A 22,892-nucleotide genomic window follows, 5' to 3' on the forward strand; every position below is an offset into this window, starting at 1 on the left:
TCCACTGACCTTGGTGTCTGTAGCATAGTTCCTCTCACATATTCTCACTCTGCTCTTCTCTGGACAAAATTACATATGTCAAATAGCATTTTTACTCCTTCTTAAATATATTGTGCAGAGGTGTAACGATCATTCCTGATTGGTTCAGCCTTGGCCAGCAGCAGGTCTGTCCTGGAGCTGACTGGCATTGGCTCTGCCAGACACAGGGGAACAAGCTTCTAGCAGCTTTCCACAGAAGCCACCCTGTAGCCCAGCCCTGCCATTACCAAAACCACACAAACTTCATATGTCAGTATAGCTTGGATATTAATAACATAGCTGATTTTAAAATTTCAAATTTGTGTAGGTTGAGTAACAGTTGCTTAGGGTGCAAAAATGCATAGCCTAAAATATCCTTGTGCAAGTGTCTCAAAGCTTTGCAAGTCACAGACAAAATGTTAAGATAAGAAGATGATAAAATACCCTGCTAATTTTAACATTTTTCTTTATTCCTTCATAGACATATTTTGATCATTGGAAAGATCTCTGTGCTTTGGAAATAAGAAGATGGAACACAGCTCATAGGATAGCTCTTAAAATTTTAGAAATAATTCTGTGGAAGTTTCTGTTTCTCTACTAACAAAGGAAGACCACAGAACAAAGTTTCCTAGCCTGGAGGAAAAGGTAAGATTACACTAGATTATTTATTCTAATTGACTAGCAGTAAATAAAAAGCCCAAACCTGGCACATAGGATGCCCTCTATGTCTCAAAGAGGGGAGTATATAATATACATATATGTATATACATGTATATATACATATATATAGTAGTAGTTGTTGTTGTTGTTGTTGTCACCATCATCATCATTTACTCAGGGCAGTTTGTGATTTTATTTGGTGTGTCTGAGTGCATGGAACCAAAAATATGTTAGCATGTTCTGATTTGCAATAGAAGTGAATCTGCAGAGAGAAATGGTTGTTCCCTATGATCAACTCTGTGCAGCTTTAGAAGGTTCCCTTATGATGAGTTCTAATCTGATCACATGGACTGGACCATATTTAACCTGAACTAAAACTCTAATGCAGACACTTGCAGTGGACAGTAGATGACAGCTTCATGTCTGCTACTGACCTCCTGGATGACCTTATCTGAATCATTTTATATCCTGATGCTTCCTTTTTTCTCTCTAAAAGAGGCTTAAGAGCACAAGTAGGTAGAGTATCACCAGCATTACAAGATCTCTGATAGAGTTGAATGGTAGTAATGTCCACATGTAGGAGAAAAAAAGGCCAGCTAGCAAAAGGTTTTTTCTCATCTCCAGTTTACATTTTCAGTGGTCATACAGGTGGAAGTATATTAGCAATAAATCTGGCAAGTCTAGCAGTTGTGGAAAACTGTTCCATGTGGGAGAAGAGTGTCTTAATGATTGTCTCTGTCCTTATTCATCCTTATGAAAATAATTCAAAGACTTTCATTAATAAAAATGTAAGACAGAAATTGAATAAATTGACAGACGAAGGCGTAGAGACTATATCAGGGGAGAATTCTGCTTAGATCTCTCAACCACGCAATTGAATCATCTTTTCTCTACTTGAGAAGGATCTTATTCCCTATTATACCTTATTCAAAATAGTGGGAAAACTCATGGCTCTGCTCCATGGTAATAAGGGTTATAGATTCATGGGCTTTGTAAAATCAGTCTTTTTTTTTCCTAAAATGTGTTGGGCTCCTATGCAGTGCTGCCATAGAGCTCAGGCATCATGACAGAGGGAACAAGGAAGAACTCAATGCCAGTGAGTAACTCTTCCTGCTGATACCACTTTTTGGTGGCACACAGCCAGGCATGAGTGATCCATTGCAACAGCAAGAAGCATGTAAAGGCCATGTACCTTCTATGACTCACAGTTTAAATTAGGTAATAGCCAAGTTAACCACAGCAGCCTCCTGTTTAGAAAAGACATCAGCTCTGATTCTGCGACAGTTTTTGCCTTTTTTGGAGCTGTGCCTGTGTATTTGTATGTGATGCCTGCTGCTCTGTTCCTCCTGAACATTGCTGCAGACTAGTATGGATAATCTGCACTCAGTTCTGTTTGACTTCAAAATCATGGTAACACCCTTGGTTTTGTATCACAGAATCAAAACCACTAATTTTCAGGTTTTTTGGCATTCCATATGTTTATGGGAAATATGTAAACCTGACTATTTCCTTTTCCTTATGCTTGTGAAAGAAAGCCAGACAAAATAATCACTTGAGATAAGCCTCAGGATATTTTTTTTTTGTTTACTGAGGAAATGGGCTGTGTTCTTTGGAAACATAAGCTTTCACCAGAAACCCCTTCCTGAATCTGCAAACAATTTTTTTTTTTTCAGATTTCACATGCATCTAGAGAAACTGAAGAAATTTTATTGAATTGTTAGCTTTTTACACTGAGTGACAAGAGAATCCTTGCAGAATAATTTGCTGTACAGTCAAAGAATGTCAAGTGGTTGACCTTTTTTGAGTCTACACCAGTTTACAAAATATACACAAAACCCCTGAGAGTTTTTGCCAGGGGTTGCAGAGAATTTGCCTGGTAAGCCTGCTTTGCACATATTAATTTTGGATATTTGGGAAATCCTATTAAAAGCCTTAAAAATACTGAGTTCAAAGCTTTTTTACTGTTCACTTGCCCCCAGGGGAAAGTATCTACACCAATTCACATGGGGAAAAAAAAAAAGACACTATAATTAAAGAACAAGAACACAGAAACATTTCATATTTTTTGCATAGGGTAATTAGCTATGTTCCTAGATCTGAAGCTTATCAGTGTATGTTTCTGACAATGTAAACATTCTGCAAGATGTATCATGATTAACTTGAAATATAGGCTAATTATATTTAAAAAGAAAATTATTCTGTAATTATCTGTGTAATCATATTACAAAGTGCCTGCATATAGCATAATTAAGGAAAATAACAACAGACATTTTTAAAATGTTGTCTCTGAACATCTGTTTCTATATTTGTAAGCAGGTAATGCAGCATATATATATATAAATATATATATGTTTGCTAATAAATAAATGAACAGTGTGAAAAAACCATAAAACATTAATTGAAACTCCGTCAGTTGCTTATGTAATAACCCTGTTAGAAGAGCAAAAGCTTTAAATGAAAAGGACATTCAGATCACTGTGCTCCTCTTTCTATATCTGGTAGATGATTATATACCCTTTAGTGAAATTATCCTCTGTACATACTCAACCCAATAAATGTAAATCTTTGCTTAATCAGGATCAGAAATTCTTACACAGGATTTTAAAATGTCTTTTTTAATTTAATTCCAAATGCAATAGGGAATTTTTTCATGCATTTGGTCCCATGACTAAGTTATAAGAAATCAAAGTGTTTAATTTTTTATATTATAATTAAACATAAAAATTCCTGAAGAAATAATTAATGTATAATTCAGCTGGTCAGCCCAAGAGGTATTACTATACCTGATTTCTTTCTTTAGTTGCAAATAACAGAGAAAACAAGGTTAAAATCATCAAACAATTGTGGGCGGCCAACTTGAAACTATTTTGATGTGCTAATAGGACTGTATTTAGTTATTTACAAACATTTCAATTTTCCACTATTTTTCAGTCTCAGCCTCCAAACTGGCCATGCAGCACATGATAAAGTCCTGATATCCATCTGAGCATTGGAATTCTCTTAAGCCACTAAAGCAAATCTTCCCCTTTGCTATTCTTTCTGTTCATTTGGCCATTTTGCAGCAGTCTCCAGAATCATCAACTAGATCCCTCTTGACAACCCTGACTCAGAAGATACGCCACAAGACATGGTTCAGCTGCAGAAGTTTCCAGTTCCTGGGATAAGATCCCACCAAGTGTGGAGTAATACTCCTGAACCAGGCAAAGAATACATGTTGTGTCAATAACACCAAATATCTGCCAAGCCCAATTATGTTTCACATAGCATGCACTGCCTGTACTGGCAGCTGCAATGAGCCCTCCAGTAAGATAAGCAGGGAAATCTAGAGAGGTGATCAAACAACAGTGTTCATATTGAGGTGGTAGGAGCAGATTTTCTGTGTTGTCCACATTTTGGTTGTTGGAATTTGCTTATTTCCAAGCAAACTGTTAATTCACTTGTCAAATCTGAAATTGTAAGCACTTTTTATTTTCTCCTTGTAGTCCCCTACCATATTTGCGACTAAAAATACAACTTTTTCAGTAAGCAAGACAGAAATCATACTTAGAAATAATTCCTTCCATATGACACTGTAATTTCTTTTTAGAACACTATTTTGCTCTGTGAAGAATTGAACTTCTGGAGAGTGGGAAGGGGGAGGGCAGTTAATAATATTTTAAAAAATGAAAGTAAATTTTATCTTACTTAGATTTGGTCATGTGAAAATTGAACACCTACTTCAATCTGTCTGAAGATGCATACGTCTCATAAAGGCAAAAGATTCCCTATTGAAATAACCATAGAGACAACCTACACATCTAGTTTAGACTAGAAAGCATTATATGGATTAATTTTTAAGAAAAAATTCCAGTCCATGTAATCCTATTAACTGTTAAAAAATAGTTAGAAATACACCAAGTAAAGAATTAATTATTCATCATAAGCCTTGATTCAAGTGTCTCCAGTTATGGAATATTTGGTTTTGTTACACTATATTCTTAATTATTAAAAAATACTGCAAAAGATTGATATATAGTATACTATATATAGATGCTCAAATACGTATGTCAGTTTCTTTTTAACTCCAATTTTTAAAAAATGTGCCAAAGACATTTGCTTGCTTTGGGAAGGATCATACTTTTTCCCTCTCTAGTCCCTTAACATGTAATATTTAGTTCAACAAACAGTTAACATTTCATCAAAGATGACAGGATTTTTACATCCTCAAAAACAATTGTCTGGCTTATAAAGCTATTAAATAATTTTGATTTTTAGAATCAAAAAATGCTATTGTCAATACATAATAGCTGCTTTATAAGAAATATCAAAAAATAGGCAACCAGCTTAATCAAAGTCTTTTTTCACCTCTACAGTCTCCATCCCAGCTCCTGAAACATGCTTTTAAAAAATGTTGAAGTGTTCTGATCTATTTTTTCAGCTAAGTTGTCCCACATTTCAAAAAACAGAGAAATCGTGTTAACATGGACTACATCTCCAGCTGTGCTAAAAGCACTTTGAAGACACATCACTAAGTGGACATGCCAATATGAAAGAGGCACCCCACCAAAGGTGCTTTAGTCACTTGAAAAAAAAAAAAAAGGTGATCCATCTTCAGTACTCTCACATAGCAGGCAGGACTGATGCACAATAAGAACAGCCATCAGCAATAAGCATGCACAAGGTCAGAAGCTGACATTAATGAATATATTGCCAAGTTGACCATAGATTCAGACTAGTCAAAAATAAATGTAGTCCTGCAGGTCTCTTCCTTCAGACTTCAAATGGAGACTACATTTTATTAATACATATTAACATGAATTTTCATACACTGTAATAGTTGTATAAAATGCCCAGACCTTTATCTTAGACTGAACACATACGTAGGGACTGGCTGTGGGAAAATTCTTATAGAAAAATGCACATTAAATACATAAACTTAAGACAAATAAAGCCAGATGCTTGTTCTCTCTAAACACCTACATATGGGATGCCCGAGATTATTACTGTGAAAGGCATTTCCAATAAATCACAGTAGGTTGTTTACATCTTGTCTAAATATTGCATGTTTTTGACATGAGACTTGTTTTCTGTTTTCAAAAGCAAAAACAATAGTACAATACACAGGCATGTTGAATTGGCAATGGGATACTTGCCAAGTAATTTAGCCACATGAATCTATAGGGACTGAAAGTTAAAAATAAAATAAAAAAAAAGAACAATTATTCATTGCTTGTTTACATGGAAACAAAAAACCAAAAATCCCACAATTCTATAAGATATAAATCATAGCTAATATAGGAAAAATTAGTATGCTCAGTTAGGAATTCCCTTCTATCATTTAGCTAGCATGGCTGACTATAAACAAACTCAAGCTTTTCCAGCTTACCTGTACCCTTCAGCCAAATTCAATGTATTAATTGATTATCTGAAAATGTTTGTTATGTTTGCCTCTTAGATATTCTGCCTACTGACCAACCTCCATAGAGAAATGTTCCTTAAAATCAACTGTGATTTTTTTTTCCATTTAAAGAAATATGGTTTACCTAAAAGCAATTTCTTTTATTTGGTACCATAGGATAAAACAAATCACCTAATTCAATATAATACTAATTATATCTAAAATAAATATTTCTGCCTTTCCAATCAGCAACTTGTGTTGTCATCTAAAATAAATTGTGTTCATATTTTTAGAAAAAACTGTTTCTGTTGACTAAACCTTGGAAGTTATGTTAGGACCTGTTCACTCTTTGAAGAAAGATACAACTAAATTGAAGATGGTAACAATAAAATGTTTTGAATGCTCACTTAAATTTTGTTTCTACAGCCACATCTACATGAGTGCACTAAATGCCTGACACTGAAACCAGCTGGCATGGTGCAGCTTGAAAATTTTCTCTGCCACTCTTACAATCTCTCTGCACGCCACATGGCACAGACCCCAACACGTTATGGACCCTCCTCATTTAACTCATGCAGCAGTATGACTCGGCAGCATGTTGTGCAATACACCCCTCCTTCTCCATCTCACACGCACATAGAGCACACCCAGGGGATTTAAAGGGGCCCAGTAACCACATTGTCATATGAAGAATTACTCTTGGAATTGTCCCTCCACTCTGCTTGTGTTATGCAGGGACAGCAGATACCACATTATGGGTGTTCTCTTTCTTCATCTCTCTCCCATAGGAGGAGAGTCTATATTTCTCACAGTATATTTCCTGGCAGCAAAGACTGAAAACAAGCTTTATGCCCACCAGAGCTCTCTCAGGGGCTAACTTCTTTATCCAATCTGATGGCAGTGGAATCATGGAAAAGTGGTTATGTGGCAAAAAAAGCCTTCTGGCCTGCATTAAGAAAAACATTTTCAGCAGGTTGAGGTGGCAATTCATCACATCCTGTGGGGGAGGAGGTGTTGCTTCCCCCTGCTGAAGTCACATTTAGTGTGCTGAGTCCAGGTCCAGGCTCTCCAACACAAGAGAGACATGAACATCCTAGAGCCGGTTGACTGAGGATTTAGAGATAGTCAAAACAGGAGAGGTGGAAGTGTTCAGCCTGGAGAGAGGGAGACTCAGTCTGCAAAAGCACTTGATGAGGGGCAGCAAAGAAGTTAAAGCCAGATTCTTCTGACAGGTGACAGGACAAGAGTCAAGAGAGACAAACTGAAATAGATGAAATTGCATTTCAACATAAGAACACTTTTACCATGAAGGTGGTCAAAGACTGAATGTGGTGCCTCGAGATGTTGTGGAGTCTCTGTCCCTTGAAACCCAACAGGGCAGGGCCTTGAGCCACCTGCAGTATTTTACCCTGCTCTGAGAAAGAGGGGATGTGGAAACCCAGAGCACCCGGAATATTTCTCTGTCTGCTCTGGGGTGCCCTGACTCCCAGGGGAGCACTGACTTTAGCCCTCATTCATGGAGAAAGTTTCCTAGACTTCAAGATAGACTAGAATCCACAAAAGTGTGAAATAGATTATAGAGAGTAGTGCAGGTGTATCCCTTGGTGAGAAATTTAGGTTTTGGGATTTTTAGTAGGTTGTGGATGGAAGCAAGATGGAGAGCACAGGGTGTAGTCCTGGGTTTCTTCCTCATGCTTCTTCCTTCTTCTTTATGGGTTTGAGTGGCATTTTGTAATAGGGCAGAAAATTCCGCATTGCAGGCTCTGTGGGAGCAGTTATTGGGTTAAAAGGGAAAATAATCTAGGTGTCAATTCTTAATTGGATAGTTTAGTCTTAAAAGACCTTGCAATAAGAGATTGTGAGCCATTTTGTGCCTCCTAATGATGCTGCCGAACTCACAGTAGTGAGACTGTTTTACTGATAAGAAATAATAAACACTTGAGTCCAAACACGAGCTACCATCTCAAGTGCCTTCAATCCAGACCCAGAGAAACTGACAACTGGTATCCTGACAAGGGAATTAGACTGCATCATTTGCAGATGGCCTTTCCCAGCATAAGTAATTCTCTAATTCTGGGATTCTGCAGTTTCAAGCATTCCATGGTGTCTCCCTCTGCAGCCAGATATTCAAAAAGATTTTTCTGAGGGTTGGCAAGTCTGAGGTGATTCCAAAGGGGAAATCTGAAATCTCCAAACCCAGATGTTAAGCAAGGAGGGGTTAGATAGCAGAGCTAAACAAAAGCAAATATGCTGATCTGTGCCAGCATGTTAAAAGTGAATCCTAACATGTCATTTTTACTTTAAAAAAATAAAAATCATAAAAATCTCTTTCTGTGCAGTAATTTCTGAGTGCTTTTTTCTCTGCCTGTCGTTTTGCTATTGATAAACTGATAAACCTAGCCAAAGCAAAATCTGCATCCCCAGCACATTTGGCCAATATCCCTGCAGGCTAAAGTGAGGGTGAAAAACAAATAGGGGCATAGGAAATACAAATGCACAAATGCAGTAGTTTGTACAGCAGTTTGTGCAGAGGGGCATATGGAAGGGATCCAGCAGCAAATGAGGACAGCACAGGACTGCTCAACATGTTGTGATCTGCCACAGGGCACAAAACACAAGCCTCAACAACAGCTACCATCCCAGCACACTGGAGACTTCTACTCAAAGCCTGAGCTGCAGGGCACCCAGAGATCTCCCACTGAAGCAAGTGAAAATGGTGCACATGCCTGCATCTGTGCTCAGGCTGAAAAGCTGGGCTGCCTAGCAAAAACAAACAAACAAACAAACCAAGCAACCAAAACAACAACAAAAACAAAAAAAAAGAAAACCACAAACAAAGCAAAACAAAAAAACATCTTCTGGAGGTGATGGACAGACTGCAGCACCAGGAGAAATGAAATGAGGCTGATGGGATCCTTACAGAGTGCCTGAAGAGACATGAACCCAAGTTCCAAGCTGCACAGAAGGAGGAACAGGCATTAGATGTTCTAGAACACCAAATCATCTGCATAGAACTGCAAACTGGACAGAAGACTTATCGTAGACATACATTCATCTGGAGTGGAGAAGCTGGACACCAGGAAGGGTATTTCACAAAGTCTGAAATTATTCTAGAGACTGATGTTTGAACAACTGAAGACTAACTCTGCATTTGCTGGGAGTCTATTGATTTAGGAGCCCTAGAGACACTGGTTTGTTTTCTACCAGATACAAAAAGTGCTTAGTTTATTCATTTTTTTCATACTTTATCCTAGATATTGAAAGCATAGGTGCAAATTAGGTTTTGAAAAGAAACCAAATGCAGACTATCATGGTTCCTTAACTTGATCATGTAATCTGTAGATTACAAGCACTTTTTCTCAGACAGAAATTAATCTTATTCCATGTTCATGAGTGGAAGCAGGACTTAGTCAAACAAGAAAGGAGAAAAGAGATAAAAACTAGGGGTTTGTCTTTGAAGTATCTCCTACTCTTTGTTTCAAAGTCTATATTACTAATTTTTCTGCTTCTGGGTCTTATGATTGCTATCCTAACATCTCATCTGTTCATTGTAATAAACATATTGTATCACTGTTTTCAAATTCCTTAGAAATAATAGGGATTTGCTAACATTTTTTTAAAATTCTGCTTCTGGTTGAGGGATCTAGAACAGTAAGATATAGTACATTAACTGCATTTGTTAGTGGTAGAGATTATGGATAGTATCTTTCTTTACAATTGTCAATAAAACATAACTCAAAATATCTATCCAAAATTCAGATGTAGATGTTGTTAGTGACTGATATTTACTGCCTGCTGCTGAACAGTTACACAAAATTGCTATAAGAATGGGATTAATATCTGAATTCTACAGACAATTACTGTTGAAGGTCTTAAAAGTTAAAAAGACATTCGTTTATCTTGTAGACAAGTCAGTACAAGGCTTTTTAGCTAGCGCACAGTCATTTTGTGAACTGCAAAATATGAAAAAGTTTTTTGGGCGCAAAAAGCATGTATCCCTCCAGAAAAGGAACTAAATTTATAGCTTTTGAAAAAGTTTATGACAAATGTGAATGGATCTTTGCAATTATTATGCAAGAAAAAAATAAAAGTACAGGTTAATTATAACAAAATTGTTTTCTAAGGAGCAAAAATATAGATCCATGAGAACCTTAGCATAACAAACATCTCAAGTTCATTGCAATGAAAGGGAATCTAGCTGTGACTTTTAATAAAGTATGGGTTATATTATTATTCTTCCATATTTCTGATATTGTTAAAGGATTATATTTTTTATGTGTTTTTCATACACTAAAATAGATATGTTAAATACCTATCTTCAAATAAGAATAGTAAAATTCTGGATGTGATTGTTTCTATTAATACTAGATAAAGTATAGATAGCTAGCATAAAGACTAAGTCGCAAGATAATCTTACTGTAAAGTAAATATGATTTTTTTTCTAAATAATACTTTGAAAAAGCAAAATATTTTCTATTTTTTATGTTAGAACTGAATCTCATTTCAAGGTTTCCCTTTGAACCATTGTTCAAATGCAATTTGATATGTTATTTTTACTTCTGTTTACTTCTTTTTTAGAAAATAAGGAATTCTTCATGCATTTTCCATTTGTTTTGCAAGCCTAAGGAGTTTCGCAGTGTGTGAAACAGAAAGATAAGTGACAGAACTTGAGATGCAAGAACCTAATGTACCACAAAACTGAAAGCAGGGAATATTGATAAAGACAGAGGAAAACAAATGGATACAGTGAAGAAAAAGTGCAAGAAGAAAGTGTAATTTCTGCTGCAATTAGTGTATTGCTTCTACTTAATTAAAAATAACTGGTTATTTTTCTTTTAGAAGTAAATGAAAATTTAGACATGAAACTTAAAGGATTTTTGTGTTTTAAAGGGTAGGCATGTGTAAAAGTTGAGTTAAAAATAAAAGGTTTTCCAGAGCTGAAAACTTCTAAATGAGCCTTCTGAGAAATTTGGGTGAGCTTGCATCAGTGATTAATCTCCAAGTGGAGAGGCTGTGGTACCCCTCAAAGCAGTATACATCTTTTTAGTTTGTTTTAACCATTGAGGTTTTAAACTGTGATAATCTGAATAGTAAAATGCATACTTTTGAAAATTCATGAAGTGAAAAGATAAAAAGAGGGAAACAGCTCCAGTAACATATTAAGTTATACTGTTGTGATATTCCCTGACACCTTATAACTGTGACATGCTGAAAGTGGTCCTTTGCAAACAGTGAGTAAGCTGACCCATGCCGCTCTTCCATATCTCCTGCATTGGCTGTGTCATACAGACACAAAACTGCTGTATGGATTTCTTCCTAAATTATTGTGCTCCTAGTGCTGGACGTATCTACAAACACTTTCAGACTTATTGTTGTCTAAGGCACCAAGAACAGTTAGAATTTCTTTCACTCAGGCTATTTTGTATCTCAGTGCCAGCCCCATTAATATTATCAGGTATATCACTAGAAGCCCTATAGAATTTTCCAGTCTTTCAAATGCTGCAGGATTTCCATCTGTCCAATGGACTTCTCTATTTACATTCTTGTAAAAATAAAGGAGTCCTGTCTATTTGCTTTAACAAAGGCCAGGAATCATTTGCTGTGCAATTGTTAGACTCAACTGAAGTGTAACTAAAGCTTCTCCTCAATGATCTCTCACCACATGTTCTCTATGTATCATTCTCTGTATTATTTACTATTTTGTAGCTTTAACTTAGGCATTTCTTACATCCAGATGGTTTCTTATCCTGGTATTAAGTACCATTGTAAGAGAATAAACTTGGGCTTTCACTTCTAAGGTGTATTAAATAGTTTTCTTTTTGCTGGATGCTTTGGCATACACATACTTCAGGCTGATATTTAAAAACATCTGTCATCATATCTCAAATTTTATCAGACAGGTGGGATTTCATATATGTGAGTGACAACATAAAACTGGCATTTTCTGAAACAAAATATATGGAAATCTTCAAAATAAAATATTAAAAAATCTATCAATATTTGAAAAAAATCCTATTTTTAAGTAATGAGAATAGGAAATATGTAACTGGATGTAATTTGATTTATATTAATTTGTTTTATTTCCTTATCTCTCTAGCAAAACACAGCAGAATGGTACTAGAATTTGCTGTTTATCTGCAAGTGTTTGCTGATGAAATAATTACTGTTTGAAACTTATTGCACACTCAGAAAAAATAAAAGGATTCACAGAAGAGCAGGTCCATTCACTAAATATCTATGAGAAAGCATCACATTTTCACATACATAAAATGATCCCAAAATAATTATTAATCACTCTTTCTCAATAGTCTGGTTTGAAGATAATTTCCCCCTAGTAATTTCCCTGTAACCACAAACTTAATGAACAGCAAGAGAATGTTAGATAAAATAATTTTAAAAATGTGCTTTGAAACACCCTTTACAAAAAATTTATAGAAAGGTTATCATAAAACATATACTTAATTTGTAGACTCTTTGGTGCAATTAGAGAAGGGACAGAATATTTAGTATAGCGATTAAATGTACTTTTTCAATGATCACATCTTAAAAAAAATTGAAAAAATTCAAGTCCACTATTGCACAGGATTTGGGTCTGGATTTGGCTCACAGGATTTTTCTTCATGGCAGACATAAGTCTGTTTTGGATTTATGACCAAATCAGTGTTGACAGCTTACCAAAGTTTTAGCTACTATTGAACAGTGCCTGCACAGGGTTAAGGTCTCACTCTGCCCCCAAATAATGGGCTGGGGGTTGGCAAGAAGATAGGCAGGAACAGAGCTAGGCCAGCTGACCCCAGCTGACCAAAAAGATATCTCACAGCACATAACATCATGCCCAGCAATAAACTGGGGGGAGTAACCAGGCAAATGTGTGGGGACTTATCTGTCAGCTCGAGTCAGCTATCACAATCAAGATTTAGGCAAAATATAAATTTCACCAATACTCCTATACATACACCTTTAATAGAAAGGTGTGAGACTCAGCTATGATGACACGAGGTTCTGTCTACATCCATGGTGTGCAGTAATCATATTTGACCTGGACTGAGTTGCTTTATTCTGTGAAGAGCTCACAATTTTATCGGTAGTGATGTCTCCTCTATTATTTTGTGGAATTTCCATTTTCTTAGATGTGTCATATTGAAATATGCTCCCTTTCCTGCATTGCCTTTTATACAACTGTTGCCTACGGGCCCTTGTCACAGTCTAAGTCTCCCTTGAGCAGTACAAACACTGAACAAAAAAGGTGAACTTATCCCACAGACATTTCACAAGGTAAATATAAAAGACGATACTGCAGACTGATAGAAGAAGTCTCATTCAGAATACAAAGAAGAAGTGAGAAGGTATTAGTAACAATGTTAGGTATTTGCTTTGTTGAATAAACTCAACACTTAGCAGTTTAATTGTTAACACATCCACAAGATCATGATAGTGCTTTTCAGGCAACTGTGGAAATGGGAAGAAGAAACATAAAAGAGGTAAAAAATATTAAGTTAACTAGTATGAGTCATAAGGGCCCTATTGTAACATACTTATTTATAAGTGCAGAAAATTTGAATCAATGACTGTGACTGGCTCACTCATTTGGACCTTTCTGAAACAAGCAGTCATTTTATAGAGAGGGAAGAGTATGGAGAGGCCAATGGCCACACACTGCCTGTGCTCCACCCCCATCAAAAACTTTAAAACTCCTTTTGGAATACTGAAGTTCCAATTAAATATAATTAATTTTTTATCTCAAAAAATGGCTAAAATACTTATAGAAAATATTAAATTTATTAAAGTAAGCCCAAAAATATCAGGCAGGTCAGGTACTGTACAAACAATATAATCCCAGTTGTGTGCATGTGCGACACATAAGAAGGACGAACTTTGTTTGATTTTTTTCTTTAACTCTATGATAGTTTTATTCTTTTATGTGCATAGGCTTTAAAAATGGTCTGCTTTTATGATATAAATATTTTTCTTTTTGCATGCTTATGAGCTAAACATGAGAAATCTCAAATTTCAAATGTCAAAAGGCAAATACAAATGATCTATCTAAACTGGGAAATATGGAATATGTTATTAATTAAGTACCACTGTCATACTCTTCACAAGTGCCAGACAATTTCACAATGGAAAAAATACATAAAGTCAGGTTTACAAATCAAAGGGGACCTTTATTATCTAACACTTCTACCAGGACATGTCACATCAAAAGCATCACCATCACACTCTCTAAATGTGTTGTGAAGGGATGAAAAGTAAGAGGCAACAAATTTGAGCTTCAGTCTTATCTGTGGATTTGAACCTTACATTAATAGTTTTTCACACAGTATGACTTAGTAAATGATCAATTAAAAAGTTAAATGCCACTTGAAATTACATCTTTTCACTTTTGAAGCTGGTAAGCCTTTGTATTTCTACAAATAAATGGCAAAGGATTATGAAGCTACATTGAAAAAAAATATAGGTGATCTTTAAATCAGAATCACATCAGCAGACTAAACAAAGATTTTTTTAATATTTGAAAGAAATAAAAATAATGAAAGGAGGTGAAGTCTATATTATGAACAGAAAATTCAAAGGAAGAGAATGAAAGTTAATCCAAGTTACTGCCTATATAAAGTTACTTTGCTATTTCAAATATAGGAGTACACAAAGCAATTAGAAGTAATGAAAAATCTGAAGAACAATTAAGCTTTTACACAATATTTTTTTCCAAGTTAATTTTAACTCTGAAAGTGAAATCATACAAAACATTTGATGCTGCATTTTTAAGGTGGTGAATATATCTGGAATAGGCAATGCATTCCACTTTTTTTTAAATTTTTTTCCCCATTATCACAGTGACTGAGAAATTGTTGGAAGCTAATATAATGTGTCACATCCTTCTCATCTAGCATTGACAGCGTGAGCTTGTGGCAGATGGATTACAGCACACGCCTGTTGTGAATGTTCCTAATGTTCTCAGTTCTCCCAGGCAGCTGAGACCTGAGGTAGAACTGATCTGTTTCCTATTATTATAAATAAATGAGACAGATTAGTAGAGGTTATACAAGTCTGGGAATACTATAGAAAGTGTATATACCTGATGAATTTGCATATTTTCTAGTATAAAACATGATATAATATTTGAAAACTATTAATTAATGCTAGCAATGGGAAAATAATATCATGGGGAAAAGATATTAGAGCTACTGACAAACTAATTTGTCACTTTGAAACATTAAAGACAAAATAGGTTTTTTGACAGGTAGGAAAAAAATTATTTTGCTATACTAGAGAACAAATGGTTGGAATAGTAAAACCCATTACAGTGCAAAGTCACAATATCTTTATTTTTTTTGGTAGCTTTCTATTTACTCAGAAGTAAATTAATCTCTTACATCGGTGTGGTTTTGATTAATTGTTTATGCAGTATGAATAATTGGAAACAAAGTATTAATTTCACTACTACCTCTTTTTTTAATAGGGTAGAATTGTCAATACTTAGATTTTTAGAATACTACTATGGATGAGTTTTATAGAAAAATTCAGTCCATAATAGACTCAGAAGTAGGGCCACAGTCTAAAATTCTTAGTATCCAAGTATTTCTAATGTGAGAGGATCTGGAAGATTTAAAAATAATAAAAATAGAAAAACCTTCCCAACCTCAGTCCTTTACCTGTTGAATTCTTGATGAAGTGTGGTTGTTATACTTGTGAAATTCTTCAAAATCAGACTAGGAAAAAAAGAAGACAATGAAAGTGCTTTTGAAGTACCAGTGAAATATGACTTAGACAATGTCCTAGCTAGTGTACAGAGACAGGATGGACATGTGTCTTGAATTAAGTGAAGCTGAGTATAAAAACTAAGTTTTTAATACTATGGATAGAAAAGAAAGACCTGCATTTCAAGTTATTTTTTAACATTTGCATTTGTGCCTTCTTCCCTCTAAGTTTTCATTACCTTCAAATACAGCATTAACACACCACAATATGTTATCGTTTTGTTGAAATGAATCTTACTTATCAGTAGTTTTGATACACTATAATTTAACTTCCTTGATGTTTTAATCTTTTGGTACAGTTTTACACATAACCAAATTTAGGTAACTATAAATTGGGACTCAGTTTTCTATTCTGTTTGCACAATGAAAACATAATCTTTGCTGCTTAGAAGGATGTTGAAAATCCATTCTTCAAATATAAAGGTGTTAAGGAATTTTGGATTTGTAGCTAGAACATTTAATCCATTTCAAACACAAGCTTCTGGAGGACATGGGATATCTCTGTGCTGTCCATGTCCAGGTTTTACACAACTTCCAAACCTTGATCATTGCTTAAGGTTTCTTCATTATAAGTGTTTTTTAGATCATAAAAATCAAGTAATTGAAGTTCTATTACAAAATATCAAAATGAGTTCAATAATGAGAGCAAATCTCTACCACTGACTTAAATCTCTTTATTTTTACTGTGCTTTACAATTGTGTTTACACGAGTTTTCCTATTTACTCCATGAATACTGATATTGACACAGAGCAGGAAGAATTCATTTCATCTATCTGTAAGCACCTAAAAAATAATTCTTTAAATTTGAAGTACCTATCCTCAAAATCAAGATAAATGCTTTAAAAGTGTAGTCTGTGAAAAATAAAGATGCTTGAGGCAACTATATTTTTAATTTAGACAACTCAGTTAAACCACAACACACTTCTCTTCATAGAAATATTGTATTAGTGCATTTTAAAATTCATCTTTCTAAATAAATAAGTAAAATCAATTTTTTCTTCAGTGTTTCTAATGCTTTTTCTAGGAAACTCTAGGACTAAAAAGATGACTAATAATATTTGAAAAGTTTGTCTCTAGCTGCTTTACTGAAACCTCCCTTCTACAAATGTTCACATCTTTGTGCCTTCCAATTAAAACTTGCATAATGTGGACATTTCTATGATGTTAGATAAAGAGAATAAGCATATATTGCATGAATATTTTGATTTATGGATTAGCCCTTATGTAAGAATGTCAGCATACATGAATGATTGTAATTAAAAAAAGTTTATTTCAGGTTTCTGCCAATCAAGCATGCATACACAAGCCTTACTTTTGTGCTCTGAGATTTCTGTTTTGGAATTGTAGCTCAGTATTTTACTACTGGTTTTCTTTCAAAAGTTAATATAATACTTTTGAAAGCTCTTAGAATCATAATACTGGAAAATTAATCTTTCCAACAACAGAACAGATAGAGCAGGGGCAGTGATGGACTACAGTCTTCCACACGTAGTCTGACTCACTTTATGTCCTTACAAGTTTAAGGGCAGCTGTTATAAACTGCTGATAAACTTAAACAAATTACACTACGTAGGGGAGTGAAACTGCAAAAGTAATACTATTTTCTTTCATTAATAAAGTATGATTTTGTGAACTTCTCAAACATTCCTCCTAATAGTATCAAACATAAACACACAGACCAATATTCTCATGTCTGTTTATGCAATGCAAAAATAAAGAAACAAGCAAGCAAACAAACAAAAAATCCCATAATCTTTGGTTACAAATACATAATAATTTCTTATAGCAAGGAAACACTTTATACCAAATATGCTAAAAATTAATAAAGTGCTATTAAGGTTAAAAAAAGTAACAAAAGAAAAAACAGAAGAATGTAACAAAAGTTTAAAAACTTGTTGTTTCTTTATACTTTTGGTTACATTCTCCTGCATCTGGTAAACTAAAAAAAAACAATAAAACAAATTAGAAGGTAAGTCATGGCTCCTTTACTTTAAGATCCTGTCATTGTAAAAAGTACAATACAGAAATTTGGAATGTCCAGCATTTTCCTGGTGTTTTCTTGCATATTAAAATGAGAGAGAATATTTTGTTTGAAGCAGTCCACATTCAGGGCAAAAGGTTACAAATAGAAAAGCTCTAAGTACAATAAAATTCATTTTAAATTTAAAAATTTGATAAGTCATTTTAATGACCAGGAGTTCACACTCTTTAAAAGCTAAGCAGTCCTTTAATTGCCATTATAGTTTCACTATCATTAATAGAAAGGGATGTGTGAGTCGGATTGTGAAACCTTAGGGAAAAAAAGCTGAAGCAAACATGCTGCCAATGAAAAGAGGAAAAAAGCAAAATAAAACAAAATAAAACAAAACAAAACCAAGCAAACAACCCTCCCCCAAAAGAATCCCAAACAAACTAACAAAAAACAACCAACCAACCAGCTAATCAACCAAGCAACCAACCAAAATTTGAAAGACAGAATAAAGGAATAAAATTTCCCAAACTGAGCCTGGGGACAGTTTAATTCAAATAAATGAGACCTTTAAAAATTAGGGAAAAAAATCAAAGAATAAATAAATAAAATAAATAAATAAGAGGCTGCACATTCAAATGAGCTTAAGAAGACCTGAATGTGTTTGATTTCATTTCTGAAATAAATTATCTGATTTACTAACAGAGGCAGTCAAGTCACATGGGAATCACTCCATAAACAACAAACATCCATCAAAGAATCTGCAGCATTATCCCCAAAATGGGTTTGATCATTTGGTGGATTGTTCTGTAAATATTTCTGCAAATATTTGACCATTTAAGATACTAAAATTAGTGTCAATAACATACTTTTGCATTTAAGAATACCTGCACTTCTTTTCTCATTTAAATGTCTGCTGATTGGTCACACTTCTTTCTTAAATGAAATTGAAAAGTTAAATTACACTTTCAGGTCCATGAACTCGACTGGCTATTTCTTCACACCTGCAAGCCAAGGGCCAGTATCTTCTGGAGGAAACAGGCCACATCCATGTTACAGTGCTGTACTGCAGCTCTAAAATGTAATTATAATATCTTATGGGTTTCTTTCACTGCAGAATGTCTGAAATAATAGTACTGAGCAAACACAAGTGTTGTTTTGTTAGCAGAAAAATAAGCACATATCTCATATGACAAAATGATTATTTATGAGTGCCAGGATGAGTAGAAGGGCACTGGAGGATTGTGTGGATTTAAAGACAATGTAGAGTTCAGTCATAAGAATAATACGGAATTGTTCTGTGTTTGTTTTGGTTTTGGTTTTTTGTTTGTTTTTGTTTTTGTGTGGTTTTTTTTTTTTTTCAACTAGAAACCTGTTCTTTATCTTAAATATGTAGTCAGGGATTAAATTAACACACACAGAGTATGAAAAATAAGGTGACCTGGGGATGGAGAGCTTAGGTCTTTGGTGGCACAAATAGATCTTTGGATTTGAGTTCTTTGCCATAGGCATATATTTGTTGCATTAGTTAGGAATTAAACCTTTCAATAATTAGATCCTAAATGTTAAAAAGTATCAGGCAATGTATGATCTCACTCAACCAATCTCAGACACTTTTCTATATAAAGTTTGTCTACTATGAATATTGCCAAAGAAGAACCCCTATTATTTGATTTTCAATTTGTAATGAATTAAGGCTTCCTATAAACCAGTAAAATGTCCTTTTAAGCTTACAGTGCGAAAAAGTCCTGTACTGTGACCTTGGCTCTGCTCCAGTCATTTAATTAAATTTTCATATCACTAGAAAGAGTCTAGGAAAAACACCAATTCTGTAGCATTTTGTTAAAGCTCTCAGTCATGTGCTGGGAAACAGGTTCATGTCTTCCTCCAGCTGGTGCTCAGCTGGTTATAAACTGTAGAACAATTTCAACAAGAATACATAGAGAGAGAGAAACCTGCCTAAGAAAACAGATGAGCCTGTTCCTGGAATATATTTTTGAACAGTATGTGCAAAGCTTGTTCAGTTTCATATTCTAAACCAAGACAGATATAGGGCTAATGTATGTATAAACCTGACAGTGCAGCTGCTTGCCACTCACTTATAAAAAAAAAAAAAAATCAAATCAGGTTTCTTTCATGTTTGATTTTTTTTTCATTAAAATCTACCTAACTACCTTAGAACTACAGTTGTTGAAAATAGATGAGATTCTTGTTAGCAAAGAGAAAGATTCAACTCTGAAAAGTCACCTCTTTTCCAGGGTCAATTGTTTGGTGTCTTCTTGGGGAAGACAAGTTGGGGAAATTTGTGTAGAGATTATGTCTTCCTAAAATAATACAGGCTGTTTTTTTCATTATGGTCCATGCCAAAAAATCTAGCCGAGAGTTTCTTGTAAAGGAGTATGATATTATTGACTTGCACAAGGGAAAACAGTCTACGTGCTCTGTCAAAATTGATTGTCTAAAAACCAAAATTATTTATAATCCTTTGCATTGCTGAAATGTTACTGTCTTTCAACTTCCCCTAGAGTTCCTTTTCTTTCAAAATAATTAGATTTCTCTCCAATTTTTTTCATCTAAACTTGACTTTACTATTAATAAATAAAGACATGAGATGCAAATTCTGCTGAAAGAAAGCTGAATATATCAGCAAAAATGGGCATCTGCACATTAAAATTGGATAGGTGATTGCCCAGACACATGAGGAAATAAACAAGCTTTCAAGAACTGGTATAAAAATAGGTCCACATAGATCTTGTTATAGACAAGTAAATAAGTCCACCATTAGCAGTCAAAAAGACATGAGTTTTGTATTGACCTGACAGTGCAGGCACTCAGGGCTTTCCTGAACTTACCTTGGCCTAATTTGGCAATTGATATTAGTGTTTATAATAATATAAGAGTATTATTTTTGTGCCTTTTCTATATGGATTAGGACTATGAAGGATAGTGTTGTTGTAACAGGATTTATTATAATTGATGCATTTTTATAATTCTGTTAAAATATCAATGATCTCTTAGGTCCAAAAAAAATATGTATTCTTTTTCCCCACAAATAGATTTTGAGGTTACTTCAATAAATACTTATAGACTCTTTTAAAAATTATTTATTTTAGTGGACATTAATTGAAGTGGACATTCAAAGAGCACTTAGGTTCAGCCATGATATGGTGCTTGGAGTTTTCTTTGCACTGTATTGCACCTTCTCATCTAGAGATGAGAATTACACCTCATTCAATATCATTCATCAGTGTCAGAAGTTTTACTGCACTCTCTCTTAAAAAAAAAAGAAAATGATAAATGCCACCAGCCCTTTAACAATCATTAATCACAACAGCTTCTTAGATTTCAAATATATGATATATTCCATCTAAATTCCTAATATTGCTGTACTCTATATCAGAAAAACAAATTATCAGTTATGTTAATATTAATGTAGTTGATGACCTAGAAGCCAAAGATACTTTATTATTTCTCTTTTACAGATGGGTAATTAATGTTCAGAAACAGTAGAGTGGGCTGACAGGGTCAAGTGTCTGAAATGAGATGGACTTCTTATCAAGACTGCATTCCTCTGGCTTTTCAGTGGGTCATCAAACATATATGCAGAAATCAAAAATACATACTTATTAAAACTACGTCTTATTGCCATCACTCATGGTAATACTTGTTCAATTAAATATTTGATTAACAACTGTTCATATATATTTGTTTTAATTTTAATGTCTTCCAGATCCCTTGCATTCAGGGAGCTTCCTTGAGTGCATGTATTTCACTTGAAGTGAGAGCAAACATCATTGAAACAAAAACCTTGGCAGAATACACACTTTAGTATTTGGCCTTAGGATAGTAGAAAGAAATTTATCAGAATTAAATGCCAGAAACCTGAATTTTGTGCATGGTGCTGAAAGGTCACAGAACAAGATCAGTCTTCTAAAATATTTTGAGTGGTTAAAAAAATGATGTTTCTTTTGAAAAAAGATCTTTTGGTTTTTTGGGGAGTTTTTTCAGTTGTAGATCCTCTAAACATGGAATCAGTCCAATAAAAAAAGACTTCTGATCCAGAGATGTATTGTACATTTGTAATTTAAATTAAAGTAACTAAATAATGTTATTAAATTCTGCTAAATTGTTTGACTTTACCTTTTTTGTATGCCAGTGTGTTATTAAACTTTGCACTATTGTATGACGAAATACATTAAAACCTGTATAAACATACCAAAGAAATCTTACAGACTCGTTCTTGTGTTGACATAAATAGCCACAGAACACTGCCAAACTATCATTTACTGCTAGATAAAGTTTAATTTTGGTTTTAGACATTAGTACTTCTGAAATGTTAATTTCTGTATTCTGTGTGTATAAATATGTTTCAAGCAAATAATCTACCACTAGCATTTACTTCTATGAGAATATTACAGAATCATAGAATGGTTAGAAAGAGACCTTAAAGATAATTTATTTAAAATCCTCCTGCTATGAACAGGGATACCAGTCACTAGAACAGTTTCCTCAGGGCCCTGTCCAGCCTGGCTTTGAACTTCCAAGGATGGGGCATCCTCAACTTTTCTAGGCAATTTGTTCCAGCGCTTTACCCCCCTCTGAGTAAAGAATTTCTTCTTAATAGTTAATCTAAACCTGCTGCCTTTCAGTTTCAAACCATTGCCCCTAGTCCTGTCACTATGCATACTGCACTAACTATACAGCACTAAAACATTTTAACTGGGAAGATGGCAAACCACAGGTTGGGCCACATTTCAATGGCTATCATCAGCAGATCATCCACACTGTCAGGGGCCTTGAATACCTGACATATTTTGCAGGCACTGGAGGCTCAAAATAATCTAATAGTTTCCTACCACAGTTTGAAAGTGCTGCTAAGATAGTGCCAGCAAACACCTCTTGGTGATAGCATATGATATAATGATGGACAACACCTACAGATTCCAGCTTGGGACGTTTGGACAATAGAAAGAGACATTTGCACTAAGAGTTTAGATTAAATCTGAGCATGTTGCCCAAAGAAGTTGCAGAACATTGATCCTTGGAAGTTTTCAGGACTCAACTAGACAAAGCTAAAGCTGAACGGGTTCTGTAATGGCGGTAGCTCCT

The 22,892-nt window shown here is 34.6% G+C and overlaps 1 long non-coding RNA gene across 1 annotated transcript in view; it reads left to right on the forward strand.

The window, feature by feature from the left end:
* LOC119706950 overlaps window positions 1-22,892 on the forward strand; it is an 88,487-nt gene that overhangs the window by 11,268 nt on the left and 54,327 nt on the right. Inside the window, exon 3 of the long non-coding RNA XR_005258638.1 lies at window positions 500-663. This is a non-coding gene — a long non-coding RNA (uncharacterized LOC119706950). The remainder of the gene's footprint in view (window positions 1-499; window positions 664-22,892) is intronic.

Source organism: Motacilla alba, chromosome 1, assembly GCF_015832195.1.
Source record: "Motacilla alba alba isolate MOTALB_02 chromosome 1, Motacilla_alba_V1.0_pri, whole genome shotgun sequence".
Taxonomy (NCBI): domain Eukaryota; kingdom Metazoa; phylum Chordata; class Aves; order Passeriformes; family Motacillidae; genus Motacilla; species Motacilla alba.